We start from the raw sequence: 17,536 nt of genomic DNA on the forward strand, positions 1-17,536 counted from the left end.
ATATATATTTTGTGGAATGAGAGTTTAACATGGGTGCACAGAACCCCTTTAATAAAGTGTTCCTAAATTTTGCTCTAGTTCAGTTCAGTGAATGTACTTTGTGCTTTATGATTAGGCTGAGGAAACAACCTGAAGGCTCTAAATTTTGATACATAAGTATTTAGCTTCAGCACGACGAATTTCATCTCTTGTCATCTCCCCGTTGATTAGTATTGATTTGACAGGCTGAATTGGTCTCTTAAGGGGAAGTTGCATCAAATAATCCTTCTTTCTTCTGCTCAAATCCATTACGAGAGCTCGAGAAGGATTGCATCAGTGGCTTTTTGGCCACACAACACTGAGCTGAATGTTTCCTGCAGGCATCAGAATAATAATGTTTTTCTTGGCTCACAGTTTTACCTCTTAAAGAGAGAGAGGGTAAGTTGACCTAAAGAATTTTATTTGAGAAACATAGCCAAGGGGGTCTTGAATGTTCCCTGTCTCCTTTTTCACTGTGTCGGCTTTAAAGAAATATATAAAAAGAGCTGCACCTGTGCTTTGTATGACATGACGCTTTTCACAGATAAAAAAAAAAATGTGGGAAGCGGTGCTGCTCGGACAAATGCCCCCACTGTGCATGGATGACATGGTCTGTTGTGCTTCTGCTGACACCGCCGCCGCCACGTCGATTGGTTGTTTTTTGACAGGGCCAACTTGAGTGCATATGATGAAATGTAAAAGTTCCGGTGCAGGGAACACTTGCATGAAGACCGTAATTGGAGACTGCTACCGAAGAACATTTTTCTTTCATTAGGACTCCACACGGAAACAATGCCACCAAGTTTGATTATGTTTATTCCTGTTAACAAAATGTCTGTTGCAAGACAAGGAAGTGGGATCTTATTCGAACAGCAGGCAGTGGGAGAAGATGAAAGGCAATGATCTGAATAAGCCTATTTGTTTTCTCTTGAAAATAGAATATATTATCTAATTCTGCCTAAATCTAATTTTCTTTTGCTACCAAGTTGGATTAAAAACAAAAGCACACTCAGACATGTCAGTAAAAATACACCCTGACATGCTATTTATTTATTTATAAGAACAGAGCTTCTTGTATTGGATGATTGAGAGATTTCAGAGTACCTGGGATCACAACCTGTGTCTTGCAATGTTGTCCGATTTGCAAGCAGCAGGCCTTTGATGCTCACGATAGCTTCGTTTAATTAAAGTAATGGGTTTTTAAGCCATTTCAAGTCTGAGTTGACACCAAAGAGTCAGAGTGTCTTTGGAAAGCAGATAAATGATTGATAAGAGAAGCAAAGCTGCTTCAAATCCTGCTCTGAGAACATTAATAATGAAGGGCACTTTGAGCGCCTTCACTGGCATATGGGAGGCAAGAGATTTCATTTAGCCTTACAGTTTTTTTTCCCTTTGTTATTATTTTTGTCGGATTACTTGCTTGACTCATTAGCTTTATATCTGCAGGTGTATAGTTTTATGGATCGCATATTATAAGGTTTCAGCCGACGTAAATTTTGGCGTGACTGCTATTTAAATTAGAAGGTTGTTCAGAAAGTTCACAGAGAAAGTAATAAAAATTCTTCAAGAATTTCAGTCTTGTTCATATTTGCTGCTTCATTTCTCAACCACGTTTCATGAAATTCACATTGACACTGTCAATGTAATCAGTTTGAGAAAAAAATCTAAATGACTAATAGAGGAGTTTCACAATACAACAAGTATTTCTACTGCTTCTAAAATAATATAACATACGGAATGCTTAAGTTCTAATAATGGTATAACATTTATTTAGTCAGTGTTATTATTATTATTAGATTCTTGGTGCTTTTTGAGCATGTACTCAAAGAATTTAAAGGTTATTACACTGCATCTCAATCTTATTTAGGTCCAGACTTGGATTAGGCCACCAAATTTTTTTTTCTTGAGCCACTCAGAGGTGGCTGGTATGGTGTTGCACCAGAAGTAACTGGACCCACACCTTCCAAAAAGTTCCATTCTTTAATGTCATTCCACAGAATATTTTACTAAAAGTCTTTTGGAGACCTTTAAAGATGGACCTTTGGGTTCTTTTTGGTGTTAGCTTCAGAACTCTAAAATGGACGCATTTTTGCCCAGTCTCTTTCTTATTGTGGAATCAGGGATACCAATATTAACTGGGGCATATGAGACCTGCGGTGCTTTAGATGTTCTGGGTTCTTTGGTGAGCTGTTCTGGGTTCTTTTTAAATTTGCAGGTCTGGCTGTAATCACACCTGGCACTGGCGAACGAAATTAAAACAGAAAATAAAAATAACTTATCAGAATTAATTAATGTTTTAACAGTTAATAGCAAATTAAAAGAATCGCTTTTAAATTGCCTTATGTATTTTCTCAGGTTTTCCTTGTGTGGTGTGAAAGTTGTGTGATATTCTGAAATATTTAAATGTGACAAAAAAGCAAAAAACAGTCTTTAAAGGAGCAAATACCTTTTCACAACACTGTAGTGTCAAGGTATTTCCCCAGTAGAGCCTTTAAACTAGCTTAAACAATATGCTGTCATTTATAGTGGGGGGCTTGGAGCTTCTATGTTGCAAAGAATTAGCCTGAGATTTGCTACTCAAGCATCTCCCCTCCCACTCCAAATCTCCACCAGCACTCAGCAGTCAAGGAAAGCATGCTTCGAAGTGGATCAAAGTAATTCCTTCCTACCTCTTCTAAACAGAGCAGCATGTTGACATGGTCCCAGTCACAAGTTTGGTTGTTTTTGAAGGAGTAAAGTGGTGAATGGTTCCAGCTCGTGAGAAAGCAATCTGCCTCAAAAGATATCCTGACGTTTGTTTTCTAAACATGATTGTCTGGCTTTGTGTTAAAGGGCAGCGAGGATCCGTTCAGTGGTACTTCTGTTATGCACAGGTTTCGACACAGGCTGACGTCCATTATATTTTTTCCATCTGTCCCTCTCACGCCGTTTTTACTTTGTAAGCTCCACTTTCTTACTTGACACTTTCACTTTGCTCCTCGGTCCGGGTGTCCAATTTAATGGCAGCACAGCAAGGCTCCCTGATTTGCTGCAGAAAGTAACCTTTAGCTCAGAGAGAAGAAAAATATATTTTTCTCAGCAAGAGATAATGCCACAAATACATACCTTGGCCCCAGAAAGATGTCATCTTAAAAATGACTGAAATAGAGTTTTCTTTGCTGAAATTCTGAAGAGCCGAAGTTGATTCTCTGTTGAAGAAAAAGCGCAGAACATGATGTTTGTGTATAGCGGCTATGATAGATAACTAATTTAAGATACACAAGGCTGAGAAGTGAAAATGAAGCTTTTTTGCGTATAAAATGAAAAAACTATCTATGTGGGTGTTAAGAGGACCCCAAAACTAGCAATTGATTTTTGCAGAATGTTGTGCATCCCTTATATTAGATTGTTTTGAGCCTATACATCTTCTGAACCATCAATGAAAAGGTTGAATGAGATTATCCCTTGATTGAATTTCTAATTTGTTTTGGATTGATGCTGAGTGTAAAAGCATACGTCCCCAGTGTGTGAAATGGCCTATACTCCAACAACCTGGTAGCCATTTTATAGGCAGCATTACCTTCATTATGACACGTGAAGAGATCGCAGATGAGAATCACCTGCCCATGCTCGGACCTCGGAAGCAGAGCCTGTCTTCTCTCGAGGACAGGTTGTCGGCCGCGTCTATTAAGACTAATAGCAGCAGCCGGCGATAAGCACAGTTAGCTGGATTCATGACCCGAGTGACTGAAGCGAGGTGATCATTTCCACTTGTGTGTTTTTCTGCTGATGCGTTTAATTTTCATCCTGTCCAGTGCTGTGACAGGAGAAAACCCAAGGAGTGTCAGAGGGAGACAGGAAAATAGAAATGGAGTGATGGAGCCTTGGTTGAAGTATTGATCAGCGCAGCCCGAGGAAAGAATTGCAACTACTGGGTACAATTTGAGGCATGAGACTTTTTATTGCACTGATTGGTCTGATTCAGATCTATCTTCAGATCCCCTGCTTTAAGGGGAATGACATCAAAATTACATTTCGAGTATGTCATGAAACTAACTTTTAACTGTATGAAAAGATCAATTCTAGAGATGTACCGATAATCATTTTTCTGGCTGATGCCATTCAGTTTTTTGAGGTCTGACCTGCCAAGTCTGATTTTGACTAACCTATTTTATAAGAACTGTAAGTCATAACAAATAAGTAATGTTCCGTGGGTTCCAATAGGTCATTTCCAGTTTTTAAGTTATCTGGACAGCATTTAATCATCTGTGAGGACTTAATATGGAAAGTAACAATACAATGGTAGAATGTGGTGCTTAGTTAGTACTAATGGGCCCAAAGTGTGAAAATGATCTCAAACAGGGCAATATTCTCCATACAACTGCTTCTCTCAGGATATTTTTTTATTTTTGGGACCAATAGGTTGCTGCCTTGTGATTGGCTGAGCCACTTTCTGTGTTAAATGAACATATGTACCTAATAAAGTGGCCAATGGCTGTATGTGTCAGTGTTAGCTACACATCCATTAGACATCTACTGCTCTGCCACAACACAACATGGTTGGTGTTAGGCAATTTCTTGTAGATCACTGAAGGATGCCTTCCAAAACACTTCTCCTACTTTTTCTCATTCTTTGCTTTTAGAGTGGCCCATTTAATGCATTGTAATGGTTGACCATTATTTACGATGGGGATAAACAAAGAGAAGCGAGGAGTTGATGGTGTAATCCACTCTTGCAGTCATTAGGCACAGAGATTGAGGAGCCGGTGGATGCAGCCTCCTCCTTGTTGCCTCTCGAGCTGAGCGCCTAATGGAAATGGGACTCATTAAGACACCTTATACTCCGACGCACCCAGGATCATGAGGAATTGCTAATTGATTGTCGTTAGCATTCTCACAATGAGACGCTCTGCCTGTTTTCCCATTTGTTATGAGCAGCTTTGTTGTCTTCCCCTCTGTCTCCTTCTCTTCATTACTGACGTTTTGCTGTTTTTTTTCTTTCTTTCTCTTTGCTCGTTTGCGCCTCAAGAGTCTCTATTAAATGAGTCAACCGAACACTGATTAGCTGCAACAATCAGAAACCATGAGAAATCCCACATGCACAAATCTGTTTCTAATTCTGTGTTTAATCTGTCATTTTAATTATACTCAGAAGGTAGCTGTGCCGTTATTTGAATCAACAACCTGATCCAGCGAATGATTGTTTGGGCATGCCAAAGAACATACCAACTGGGCAAATGAGAATGGGCTCCAGCCAGCACAGCACAGTGATGGTTGAGCTGGATTGCGAGGCAGGTCTTGATGCTATGCTTATATACTCTCGAAAGTCCTTCCGCTTTTCTCTGGAACCAGCAGATTGTGTTCATCTCAGCCTTTAATCATTTCCCCCCTCCCAGTAGTAATGCGCTCTCTTTTTACTCCCTGGATTCCTCTGTGTATATGTCAGCTACACCCCCCCCTCCCACCTTTTTTTTTCTTCTCCCACATTGCTTTTTCTTTTTCTCCATTATGTGACAGAAGAGGCAATAATAGGGGAGAGGGATGAAGAACGGGGTTGAAAATGCAAATACAGGTTATTTCTTCTGACTTATCAGAGCTCATTACATCCTCCTCTCCTTTGCAGCTGGCTGAACGATCTGCCTTGCTTGTCTTCATTACTTTATGGTAAACTCTCCTGGGCACTCAGGCTGGTAACATTGTAAAGAAAAAAAAACCCAGGTGACCAAATAGGACTGTTTTGCTGCTGGGCAAAGAATTTGGTTTGCAGATGAAGAAGGGCCGTGAAAGGGAAGGGACGAGTCGGTCAGACGAAGAGGCTTTTCTTTGCTTGAGCGCTCTGCCAGCAGCCTACACCTCTATCTCTATCTCCCCCGTGGGACTTGCTACCACCTTCCTGCTCTGATAGGGAAGCACTGGAAACAAAAGAAGAAAAATACAAGCACCCTCTCGGGCTGCTCTCGCATTTGAAACAAGATATACTACAGAAGAAGAGTAGGAGGAGAGACAATATTGAAGCCATCAATTCAAGCAAGACTCATGAGCATAACCTCACTCTTTGGAAGATAGGAGAACATGGACATTTAAAGTGAAACTCTGGTTTTATACAGTTAAGGTCCTCTTTTCATGATGTTGAATACCTATCAGTGCAGGTTTCCTAAAGCATTCTGGAATTTGATTTCAGTATTCTCCAGGTCTGGAATTATAATGGAAAAAGAAAATAAGACTATGGTCAAATATTTGTATTTCCACACTTTATTCCCTATTCAATTGTTTAAATGTTCTGTCCTTACTTCTGTGATTTCATTCTTTCTTTGAAGTTTATGTACTTCTTTCTTTTTTCATGCTTCCTTTCCTTCCTTCTGTATGTCCTTCCTCCCTCCCTCATGCCATTACTTTCATCCTTGTGTCCTTACTTCTTTTCCTCCTTGCTGTTTCTTCCTTCTATCCTGCTGTCATTTCATCCTCGTGTCCTTTTTTTACCCTCATTTCGTCACATCTCCTTTCCTTTCTTGTCACCTTCTTCCTTCTTCACGGCTTCGTGATTGTTTATTCCTTCCTTCTTTCCTTCCTTCCTTTCTTTTTTCATTATTTGCATCCTTCCTTCATTTATTCATTTCTCTTTTCCTACCTTCCTTTCATCCTCTTTCCTTTGTTCTTTAATCCTAACCTCTTTCTTTTTTTGGGTTTCATATTCCATGCTTTCCTTCCTTCTTTTCTTCCTTCCTTCATCTCTTCCTCTTGCCATTCCATGTTTACTTACTTCCTTCACTGAACTTTTACACTTCATTGGAAGGAAAACCTATATTAGATCCTACTCCAACAGCTGATGCCAGATCATGGAAAGTCATGCACAGTGGGAAGTAAATTACCTACATTTGCATAAATAAAACATGCAATTAGTGGTTGCTGTGATGATCATCTGGTGGCACACAACATGTATACAAATGCACCTTTTGCACTTGAGTGCCTTAGTGTATATGGCGCTTATGTGTGTATGCTGCACCTCATTCAGTATTTACAGCAGCAGTGGTTAACTAGGCGCTTGCCTTTGTGTTAATCAGCTGAGAGGGAAGACTGGGGGGCTGAGCTGAATCTCAGGCCACTTGTGGTTGAAACTATTATCTGTAAGCATCTAATCATTACTTCAATGCTGCATTGACACACGTTATGTGGAAGTAATACCTAGATTGAGTTCAGATGGGCTTGCAATGAAACCAACAGTATACATGTTGTTAAATCCTGGATATAAAGGTGAGCGCTTAAAGCTTCAAATTTTGTTGTATATGTCTTTGAGACTCTTTTTTTGAGGCAAGAAAGGAAGTAATTCTTGAGTTTCCTTGTTGTATTGATGGTGTCGACTATTAAAGACGTCTCCTTGGGCTGATCGACAACATTTGGTTACAAAAGCACCGATGACACCTTCATCGCTTTTAAATTGTCTTATAGCATCATCTGTATGATAAAAGAAATGGTGAAGAGGGGACAGACAAGACATAAATGAATTGTAACCACTGTAAAAAATACCCCAACTGGTTTATTGTTTATGCAAACCAAAGTTACCTTAACTCTGTTCATAAGGCTGTCAAGATTTCCAACGCATGTTCCATGACGGACAGACGTTGAAAGCTCAAATGATGAAACAGAACAGTTTTGCTGTTGTATGTTCAGGCTTTGTGTTATCTGCTGAAAGTGTTGCTTTCTCTCACTCTTCTTCAGCCTGAATGAGCAGCGGGCATGTCTCAACATAATGTAAAAAATAATTCTTTTAAATAGCTTTTTACATCACAGTTCATCTTTTGGCTTAATCTTAAACGTTTCCCCAACATGAAAATGAAAACTAGGCCCTATCTGATATTAATATAGCTTTTATGGCCAAGGACTGATATTTACTGATTAAATATATTTGATCAGTAAATATATATATATATATTTGATCAGTAAATATATATATATATTTGATCAGTAAATATATATAATATACCTCTTTTGACACTGCGTCGTGCAAAAATGACCGCACCGCTGACATTGCTCCTTTGCTTCAGTTAAACACCCCACAATTTTGCGCCGCATCACTATCACTCTCACATGCCCACACAAATATGACATGGCCATCCCGTCTCCTCCTAAAACATATACCCAAACAGCAACAAGATATAAATAAACATCGGAACTGATACCAATATGTTAAAAAATGATCGGCCGCTGCCAATGTTAATGCAAATATATCAAGGATCCCTACTGAAAAATAAAGGTGTCCACATCAAAGAGTTTTGTTGTTAGCACACCATGGTAGCACATATAGTAGATATAGTGCGTCATTAAAATAAAATCTGCAGATTCCTCTTACCAGCTAATGCCTAGGTGCATTAAATTTATCCATAGGCTTGTGATTTGTTATCTCTGTAGGGTCAGGCTACTTAGGGTCCTTCTGCTTCTGAAAACAATTCAAGACTGCACATTTGTAATTGAAATCACCAGCTTAATTATCTAGTTTTACATGTAGTCCTCTCTTTTATTGGGGACAGTATAAATTCAAATCTTTTAGTCAAATAAGTATATTTTTCTTTTATCATTATTGACCTGATGTAAAGAACATAAAAAACTAACTATCATCCCTTTTTTTGTCATACCACCACCTCTCTTCAGAAGACCTGAACAACAGGAAACTGTTTTCAGAAGAGAAACAACTTCTAAAGGTGAAAGGGAGGTCATAAGTTTCATAACTGGAAATTTATTGGATGATGAATATGTTTTTGATTTTTACTTACTGGTCTCTCTGTCAGAGGCAATGTTCTTCTTTTTCTTCATGCTTTTTTTTTTATCTCTGTTACTTTTTGGTAATTGTTTTCGCTGAGTTGGAAAAATCTCTCACTCATCCTTCTACTACACACATGTGCACATTCTTTATGTCTAAATCCGACTGTATTTGCCTGTTAAAATGCAAATGCAGCTTACTGGGTATAATGGCTTCTGCGAGCTGGCTGGGTTGACGGACACCCTGTGGCTCTCAGGAGCATTCCCCACAGCGCAGAGAGCAGAGCTAGGTGAGAGTTCTCCACAGGTGTCCCTCTCATGCCATTATCTAGGCTTGGCAGGGTGACGTCCATTTCCCATCGCCCCCCTCTGGGCTCAGCGGCTGGATTCGGGGCCACTTTGCACCGAGCGACAGGCAGCCAGTAAAAACTGCTGTTGGCCAAAGAGGTAAGAGCTTGTCCAGCTCGGGTGGCTGCCACAACAGAAGGGATTTTGACTCCATGAGGACCCAATTAAACCTGGGAGGGCCTCTCTGAAGGCATAATAACAATGATAAATGCACCTATGTGGCCAGCATAAAAGAGGCAGGGAGGAATGTTTTATTGTGCTGGCCTGTCTTAACACAGTTTACTCCAGTCTTCTACCTTTTTCCCTTGTAAGAACCTTACCTCTTATAAACATTTTATTTACTTCATTTCTTTAAATTTAAACAATTCCTACATAGACTTTAGAGGTAATGACTGCAATAGTAAATGAACAGATAACTTGTTTCTTCTGGGTTTAATATCTGTTAGCAGTTCAGAGTCGTTAGTTTTGCATTTCAAGCAAAACTGTGATCCAAATTTCTTGGCACCTTTTCAATTACGATGCTAATTTTAAGTTGTGTTAAGTAGTTTCCAATACAGATAAAGGTGTTTTCGCAGAAACAGAAGCAGAATCACTTAGAATAGTTTCATCAGCTAAAAAACACACATACTTTTATCAACACGGTGACTGTTGGGAAAACAACTTTGGTACATTACTGCAAACGTCTGGCATTGTTAACTGCCTGTTGGTGTCAAGTTCTGGTAGTTACTTATTTAAACAATAGTTGCATAGAATGTTTGCTTTATTGACTTTTAGATATTCAAACAGCATAGTCCATTACAGCCAAACACTTAGCAGATCTTAACGTACAAGAAATACTTTTTGTCCTGATTGATAATAAAAACTAAAATGACTGGTTATTTTTAACCATTATTTGTTACGTAAACATAACCAAAGAAAAACTGGTTATATGAAAGTATGAAAACAGATGTACTGTTAAATGTTTGTGGCCAATTTCTGATCTTCAGTTTTTGTAACTTTAAACCTGCTTGGACAGATTTAACAAATTACAATTTCTATAATATAATATAAGAATATACAAGAACAGCATTCAAAATATTTTGTAGCCTTAAAATGAACTATAATTTATTTAGATTCAGTAATTTGTGTTTGCCGTCAGCTAATTTTCGAACATCCACTAATACTAAAAATGGCAAACACCCAAGCGTGTTGATGTCATTGCAACCTGGTAGTGCCAGGGTATAGTGTATTCAGTTATTGGACAAACAATTTTGAGTTTCCAACTGGCCAGTCACCTATCAGGGACAATCAAGCCAAAGATCATTTGATTCCAGTCACAACAGATTTCTAAATGTATCTATAGAAATGACCCCTAGATATGAATATGTGTGTTTATTTGTCTTGGTGCGATTGCCCGACAGATTTTTGTGTTCCTGACCAGCTGGTGAATCAATGCCGATAATGCTGGTTACCAGCCAATTTCTCAGTGCAGCTTTACAAATTACCATTCGGTGGTCAGAGCCGATCAAATTGAAAGTTTTATTTAACTGCAGCATTTAACAAGGACGTTTATTGTTTGAGTCCACTGTTTGTGATTTGTCTTGCTGTTTGTGCAAACACTAACACAACTAGCATTTTTAAGCTTAAACTTTCAAGCATAGATGACACAAAGTAGGTGAAACACCAGATCCCAATTGGATTGGCAGGTCAATTACACACTTGCAGCTCAGTGGGTTTTTCTGTCTGGTGACAATTTGCACAAAAACTCCTTTAATTAGATAACAAGGCTCTGTATTTCAGATTTGCTCTCTGCCAGCAGTTTGTCAATTATTGCTTGGGGTTTGATACTGCCAGTCAGTCTTTGTCTGGGTGCTCTAGCCTCCCTCTCACCACGCTGCAGATCTGTGGTATTGTACTTAAACAAATCAATTCTGTTGCAGTTGGGCTTTTTTTCCACCATCCCCATCATTATGAACTGTTTGCAGTGCAGAGCACATTGATTTTTCACAGCCCTGGAAAAGCTGTTGATGAATAGCACCGAGGTATCTGGGGAGAATCTGGCTTTAAAAAGGAGGCACCCAGCGTCAGCCCCCTCCTCCTCTTCCTCGCTGTCGACCCATTGAGCCCGCCAGCACTCCTCTACTTTTTCTATTCAGAGAACGCCACTTCCAGCAGGGGAGAAATGCAGCTTGAAAAATCTTGCAGTCATAAAGACAGAGGGTTAAAAAGAAAGCACAAAGTGAAAGGGTACCACCCTCTCTTGCCAAATGTGAAGCTACACCTTGTTGTTTAGACAGTTGTTATATTTGAAACCTTAGCCTTGTAATTTGGAGGAAATGTGGCTCTGGATACAAATGGCTAACATACTATTTGTCGCAGGAGAGACGACTGCTCAAACAGGACAAAGTAAGTGTTATTCCCATACACGGCTTTAGAAAGCCAGAGCAAGCACCACAAATATATTACTTTAAAAGAATGTTGCTGCTTACAGTTCAGCTACTTGAAAATTACAAGCGGAACTATTTCCCTGAGAGGAGCTTGATTTACTATTGATTTGTCCATGGCAGTATGCGAATAGTATCATGCTGTTTTATGGAGTTGTAAGAGCTTAATTGTATAACATGGTTTAATCTATTATTTATTTTTTGTGTTTTTATTTATGTAGTTGTCTCTATTTAGCAAGAAGTGAATAATTATATTAATTAACTTTATAGAAAGGTACACAAATATTGAAGTAGGTTTAGATATAAGATAGACTAATTAATCCTGCAAGGAGTGCAGTTGGCCAGTTTTCCCTTGATAGGCCCTGGTGTGTGATCAGGAATTAAAATGCTATAAAATATGTTTTATTTCTATATATTGAAAGCATTAAAATAATAACTTCCACCATTTCCAATCTATAAACTAATCAACTAACAAGATGTATTCAGATGCACTTTTTTGTTGTTTTCCTGTTAGATTTCTGTCGTGGTTTCTTTGTGTTTCTGCTCTGCTGTGGTTAATTAGTCTCCCTCCTTCAGCTGCTCTCTCTTCACTCTGCCTCAGCTGCTCCTCATTTCCACTGATTAGCTCTTCTGGTTCGTTTGTCATCTTCCTTTCCTGTTGCAATAAGCTCACTAGTTTTCTTAGTTCTTGCCTGGCTTCTTCCATTGACTTCATGTTCCCAGTCGCTGGTTGCCCTGCCTGTTCTTCATACATTGGTTTCATAGCTCACTGTACTCACATAGCCAAACCACTGTGTAATTTGTAGACATAAAATTTAAGATTCAAATGGTCTGTGGTGTGAATTACGGTAAGAGTAGTATAAGCTGTTTTAGGAGCTGGTATGGAGGCTTGTGAAAAGAAAAAAAGGGCTCACAGGGTTAACCGGAATGCTGCCCAGCATATATATATGCTCCACAATTTCCTAAAGCTGGAGTAATTATTTGACATTCAAAAGAGGCTTTCTGTCTTTACTTTCAGGGTTTGTACAACCACAAAACTCAACTCCACAACATGTCTTAGTTTGTTGTTAACTTATCCAAGTGCTGACATACTTCTTTTTTTTTTACTGAGCCTTATTATAGCGGTGTTAATACTTCTGGCTGATTAGTTTAAAATGCCTCTGGGTCAGTTTTTATCTTCACTTGGTACTCATGAGTTACCATTTTGGCCTTTTCTACTTCGTACCCATAAACAAAGCATTTATCACTCATGTACTTCACCAGTGTTTATTAGTTTATTTCCTTTTTAGTGAAGTATTTTCATGAATTATAAGTAAGTAAAAGGTAATTAAAAAAAATCTCAAATCTTACATATTATTTAATTAATTCTATTTGCATCAGACATTACAAACATTTATTCTGAATCGGATTTTCTTGGGGGTTCCAATTTACTCTTTTAAAATGATTGATTATGTAACACTGGCCGACCTTGTGATAGATATTATTAATTGAAGGCAAGACAATGATCAGGTTATAAAAAAGTTATTTAGCACCTTGGTTTTCAAATGAAATGTTCCCTAGGTAGGGTAAAAATTCATGGACGGTTGGTACCAAACCTCCAGGGGTAGACACTTCCATTTTGGACCCAAAAAAGTCAGGTATGAATCTGACCAACATATAAAGGTACGAAATAATAAGGTGAAATTACCACCCATTTGAAAAAGTGTTTTATCATGCCTCACGTTTCACCTTGCAATGTGATGATTTCTAAGGCTTTCAGCAGCAACAGCAAGCTACTAACCCATAGCATTGGCCTGTTTTATTAAGCATTTATGTCACCTGAAAGTGAATTATGACAGTGATATTGCATTAAACCTACTCATGTTGGAGGTTTATAATGGCATGCCGATCGTGTGAAATATCGGCTGCTGTTTTGATTCGTCCTTCATGGGCACAAGAGCGTGAAGGACCTTATCCAAGCAGGGTGGAAGAGTCTCAGATGGAGATGGTAGCCTCTCATGACCCAAAGGAATCTAGGGCTTGATTTTTCAGGAAGGAATATGCAAATGTGATAATCTTGCGTTTGGAGACGGGTGAATAATGTAGCAATGATTGATGTTTTGGTTTTTTCTGTCTTGATTTTTCTTAGGAACAAAAAAACTTGAAGTGCTGGAGTGTTTCACCTCCTGCAGTGTGGATGGGTGGGGGGGGTCCTTTGTGGTGACAAATCAAGGATTAAAAACAAGAAAGGTACGTTTTTTTCTTGTTTTTCCTTCGTATATGTTTTAGTTCTACTGTGGGTCACGCTGATGTCAGGTCTATTAAATTGTTCCCTTAAATTAAAAATCTGTGTTCTTAAACTTGATATAAGATGTGTTTGTTATTGCAGAAGAATGGCCTCAAGTGCATATGTTACGTTTTCGTAAATATTTTATGATTTATTTTCATGGGACACCATTGAAGATACAACTCTGATACAATATAAAGTACTCAGTGTACAGCTTGTGTAATGGTGTACATTTCTTGTTCTCTCAAAATAACTCAACACTCAACCATTAATGTCTAAACGGCTAGCGACCAATGTGAGAACACCCCTAAGGGAAAATGTCCAAATTATACCCAATTGGCCATTTTCCCTCCCCAATTTAATGTGACTCATTAGAATCACAAGGTCTCAGGTGTGAATGAGGAGCAGGTGTATTCAATTCTGTGTTATCTCTTGGTAATCAGGTAATTAAAAAAATTATTGTAACTGTCACGGTTTACTTGGAATTGGACCCCACAATGCAGACGAGCAGGCAGCGTGATTTTAAGTGAAAAAAAAAAAAGGTTTAATTACAAAAACTCACACTTAGCAGGAGGCAGGAACAAAACAAACGGGCAGGCAAGACAGGCATGGCATGATCAAAAAAACAAGACTTGGTTTTAGAACAAGACATGAGCTGAGAATGAAAGATGTTTCCGCGATGACTAACTGAACAGGTGTGTATAAATGGAGCATGGTACAGGTGGAGCAAGGAGACAGATTAACTTGGACAGGTGAACCGAATAAACTTAACTGACAGAGAACACAACGTGACAGGAGCAAAACATGGCTTGAACAGAACGCAAATCCAAGGAAACAAACTAACAGAAATATAGCTAGAAAAACATGAAACAAAAGCATTACCAGATCCGAAAACCAAACTTGACAAAACATGAACAAGACGACAAAACAAAAGCATGACCAGGAAAATAACAGAAACATGATTCAAAATCTAAGAAGAATAATAACAAAAGAACGAGTCAAAACCGTAACTGTGAAAAACATAAGAAGAAACCCGAAACCAAAAACCAAACAACCCTACATCATGACAGTAACAAGTATACTCAAATCTCACATACTCAATGTCACTGTAAGAGGTTATACTGTATACACCCTATATCCATAGACAGTGGTTCTGATCGTCATTTGTCTCGGTGAAATGTAAATAAATACAATAAATTATACACCTCTATTAGGCCAACATAATCTCTTTTTGCTGGTAGATGTTATTTATTGGCGTCACATAACTACATTTCATTACAGTAGTATATGAGTAAATTAGAGGAAATTGTTTCAAATCATTGATTGTCCACAAAACACCGATTTCTGATATACAGTAAGGTCAATGGATTGACTGTATAATTTACTGTTGAGCCTTTATAAATGGGTTTTGTTCTGTAACCTACATATGTATTAGGTGAATATCTTTGTGAATTCTTTCCCATGTTGTACACAAACCAACACACAAAATGAGGAAAATAGACCAGTTTATGATTTCATGGTCTGTTCGCGTTGTTTTATGTAGATCTTTTAACAGATAAGCATGGTTTAAATTGGACTTTGCTTTACACAGGTTTTTGGGTGCAGTACAAGCACCCATAGTCATTTAATTTTTCACCAGTAGCTCCTTTAATTCCACACATTATCAAGTGTATCTTTAAATACATATTGTCACGCTGAATATTTCAGTGTCTCTACAGTCACTCCTCTAAAGGCCAGGCTTTCTTTTAAAGAAATCTTGATCAATAGTTCTTCAGGTTTTCTGAAGATTCTTCAAAGTTTGTTTTTGGACTCTTGATGCTTTTTCACTCCTTTTTAGTGCTTAACCTGCAATGCCATTCTTAGTTTTGTCAAGAATATTTCTAAAATTAGGTCTTGTGAACCCAAAATCATGTATGGTTTGCTGGGAATAGTTCAAAAGTGAAGTTCACAGATGGAATCAAACATCAGCCTGTTACTGAAACCTGATTTTGCTGTCAACAAACCACAGCTTTGTTTGTGCTGCCACGTTTTTGGATGTCTTTGTTAAACATGTGATAGCTGCAGGTTGAATGTGGCCAGTGTGAGCTTTGCTATCGGAACATGTTGATTTCATCTGGATCTCCTGGGGTGTTACACAAAGTGCTTATGTGCTACATATAGTCCAAGCATGGACACATGCCCATGAGGCTATGAATATCCTTTAAATCAAGAAGATTTCTGTCAAAAAGAGATTTATTTTTTGAAGTAAGAATATAGTTGGTTTATGATTCAATAAGCATGGATTAGGAATTAGGGCATGCAGAACGAACACACAATCTATTACTGAATATATCAGGAGGGTTAATCTTGATTAGAGCTGCCTGTATGCGATGAAATATGGTGCCCCGACCAACATCTGCCTGCCACACAGCTGAGTGGGATAAACCAAAGTGCTTATTGTGAAAATGTCAGGCGAGGGTAGACAGTGATAGCCGAGATGTGACACAAACAGTGACATGATGTTGAGTGCTTTGCAGTCAGTTCTCTCGATGTTGGTGACAGACCCTTCCCCTCACACTGATACCTTTGCTGTGGAGAAAAATGTTTTGGAGTTTGATGGCATGGATGCAGCAAAGGAAATTAGATCTTATTTCCTTTATGTTACTCAGGGTTTCACAGTCTGGAAATGTATAGAATTTAAGTATGATTTCAGTATTTTCCACGTCTGGATAAGTATGGAATAATAAAAAAGGATTATGGAAAAAAATTATTTTCCCAGACTGTATTCCCATTGTCATTGGTGTCATTTGTTATGTTTTTTTTACATCCTCTGTGTCTTGATATCCTTACCTCATTTTTCATGGCCTACATTTCTTTCTTCTTTCTTTATTTGAATCATTTCTTCCCTCCTTCCCTTGTGTCCTGTTTCATTTCCTTCGGTCTCTTGTTTCGTGTGTCCTTCACTTCTTCCCTTCTTCACATTGTTTTTGTCCTTCCTTCCTTCATTATTCCTTCCTTCCTTCCCTTTTTTCCTCCCTTTTTCCATCCCTTGTTGTGTCTTTCTTTCCTTGTTTCTCGTATTCTTTTTTTCTTGTGTCCTTTGTTTTTTATTTACTTGTGTCCTTCTCTTTTCTCATTTCTTGTTTCCTTTCAGCCTCAAGGTTTTTCCAGGTTGCACATCTAAAGCCTAACCACTGTGGAAACATCTGCTATAAATTCATAGTGAATTTTAGTATTGTATGTTCTTTTATAAACATAAAGGACTGAGAATCTGAGAGTCTGGAAACCTCTGGAATTTTTACAATATTAAATGTTTTGGAATTCTAGGTTCAATTTAAGGTAAGGAATCACATTTTGATGTGGACATTGAATGTAAGTGTTAAACAGATAAGCAGCGTCCACATTTTTAGGTACAAAAAAACCTAAAGATAAATGCACAAATTTTCTCAAGATAAGTCAGCTTATGGGGTTCGTTTTTATCCAAAGGTTTTTATGGCTGGTCTCTTTTTCTCTCTAGACTCAGTGGAAGCCCTAATGAGTAACTGCATTTCTCTGTGAAATGTGAAGGTGCAGACATTCTGTTAACTTCTCTAAAGGAAACGGGGAGAAAAAAATTCCCTTCCTGTCAGTGGTCTCTCTTTCTCTCTGTTCTTGTGAGATCTGGAACTGATAAGTGAGAGGCCTCTGGTAACTGAACAGGAAGGATAGAGGGCCTGGCCCCTGAGTCCCAGCCTCTGCACACATGTCCACAACCCCTGCTAAGGCATAC

At 38.4% G+C, this 17,536-nt stretch overlaps 1 protein-coding gene across 4 annotated transcripts in view; it reads left to right on the top strand.

Moving 5' to 3' along the window:
* The window catches only part of LOC124874967 (zinc finger MIZ domain-containing protein 1-like), a 149,605-nt gene that overhangs the window by 25,302 nt on the left and 106,767 nt on the right, over window positions 1-17,536 (top strand). For 3 of the 4 annotated variants that reach the window (XM_047376682.1, XM_047376683.1, XM_047376685.1), the window contains exon 2: window positions 13,651-13,751. The exons of the other annotated variant lie outside the window; for it this stretch is intronic. The gene's annotated coding sequence lies outside the window, so the exon portion shown is untranslated. The remainder of the gene's footprint in view (window positions 1-13,650; window positions 13,752-17,536) is intronic. 4 annotated transcript variants of the gene reach the window in all.

Source organism: Girardinichthys multiradiatus, chromosome 10, assembly GCF_021462225.1.
Source record: "Girardinichthys multiradiatus isolate DD_20200921_A chromosome 10, DD_fGirMul_XY1, whole genome shotgun sequence".
NCBI classification, from domain to species: domain Eukaryota; kingdom Metazoa; phylum Chordata; class Actinopteri; order Cyprinodontiformes; family Goodeidae; genus Girardinichthys; species Girardinichthys multiradiatus.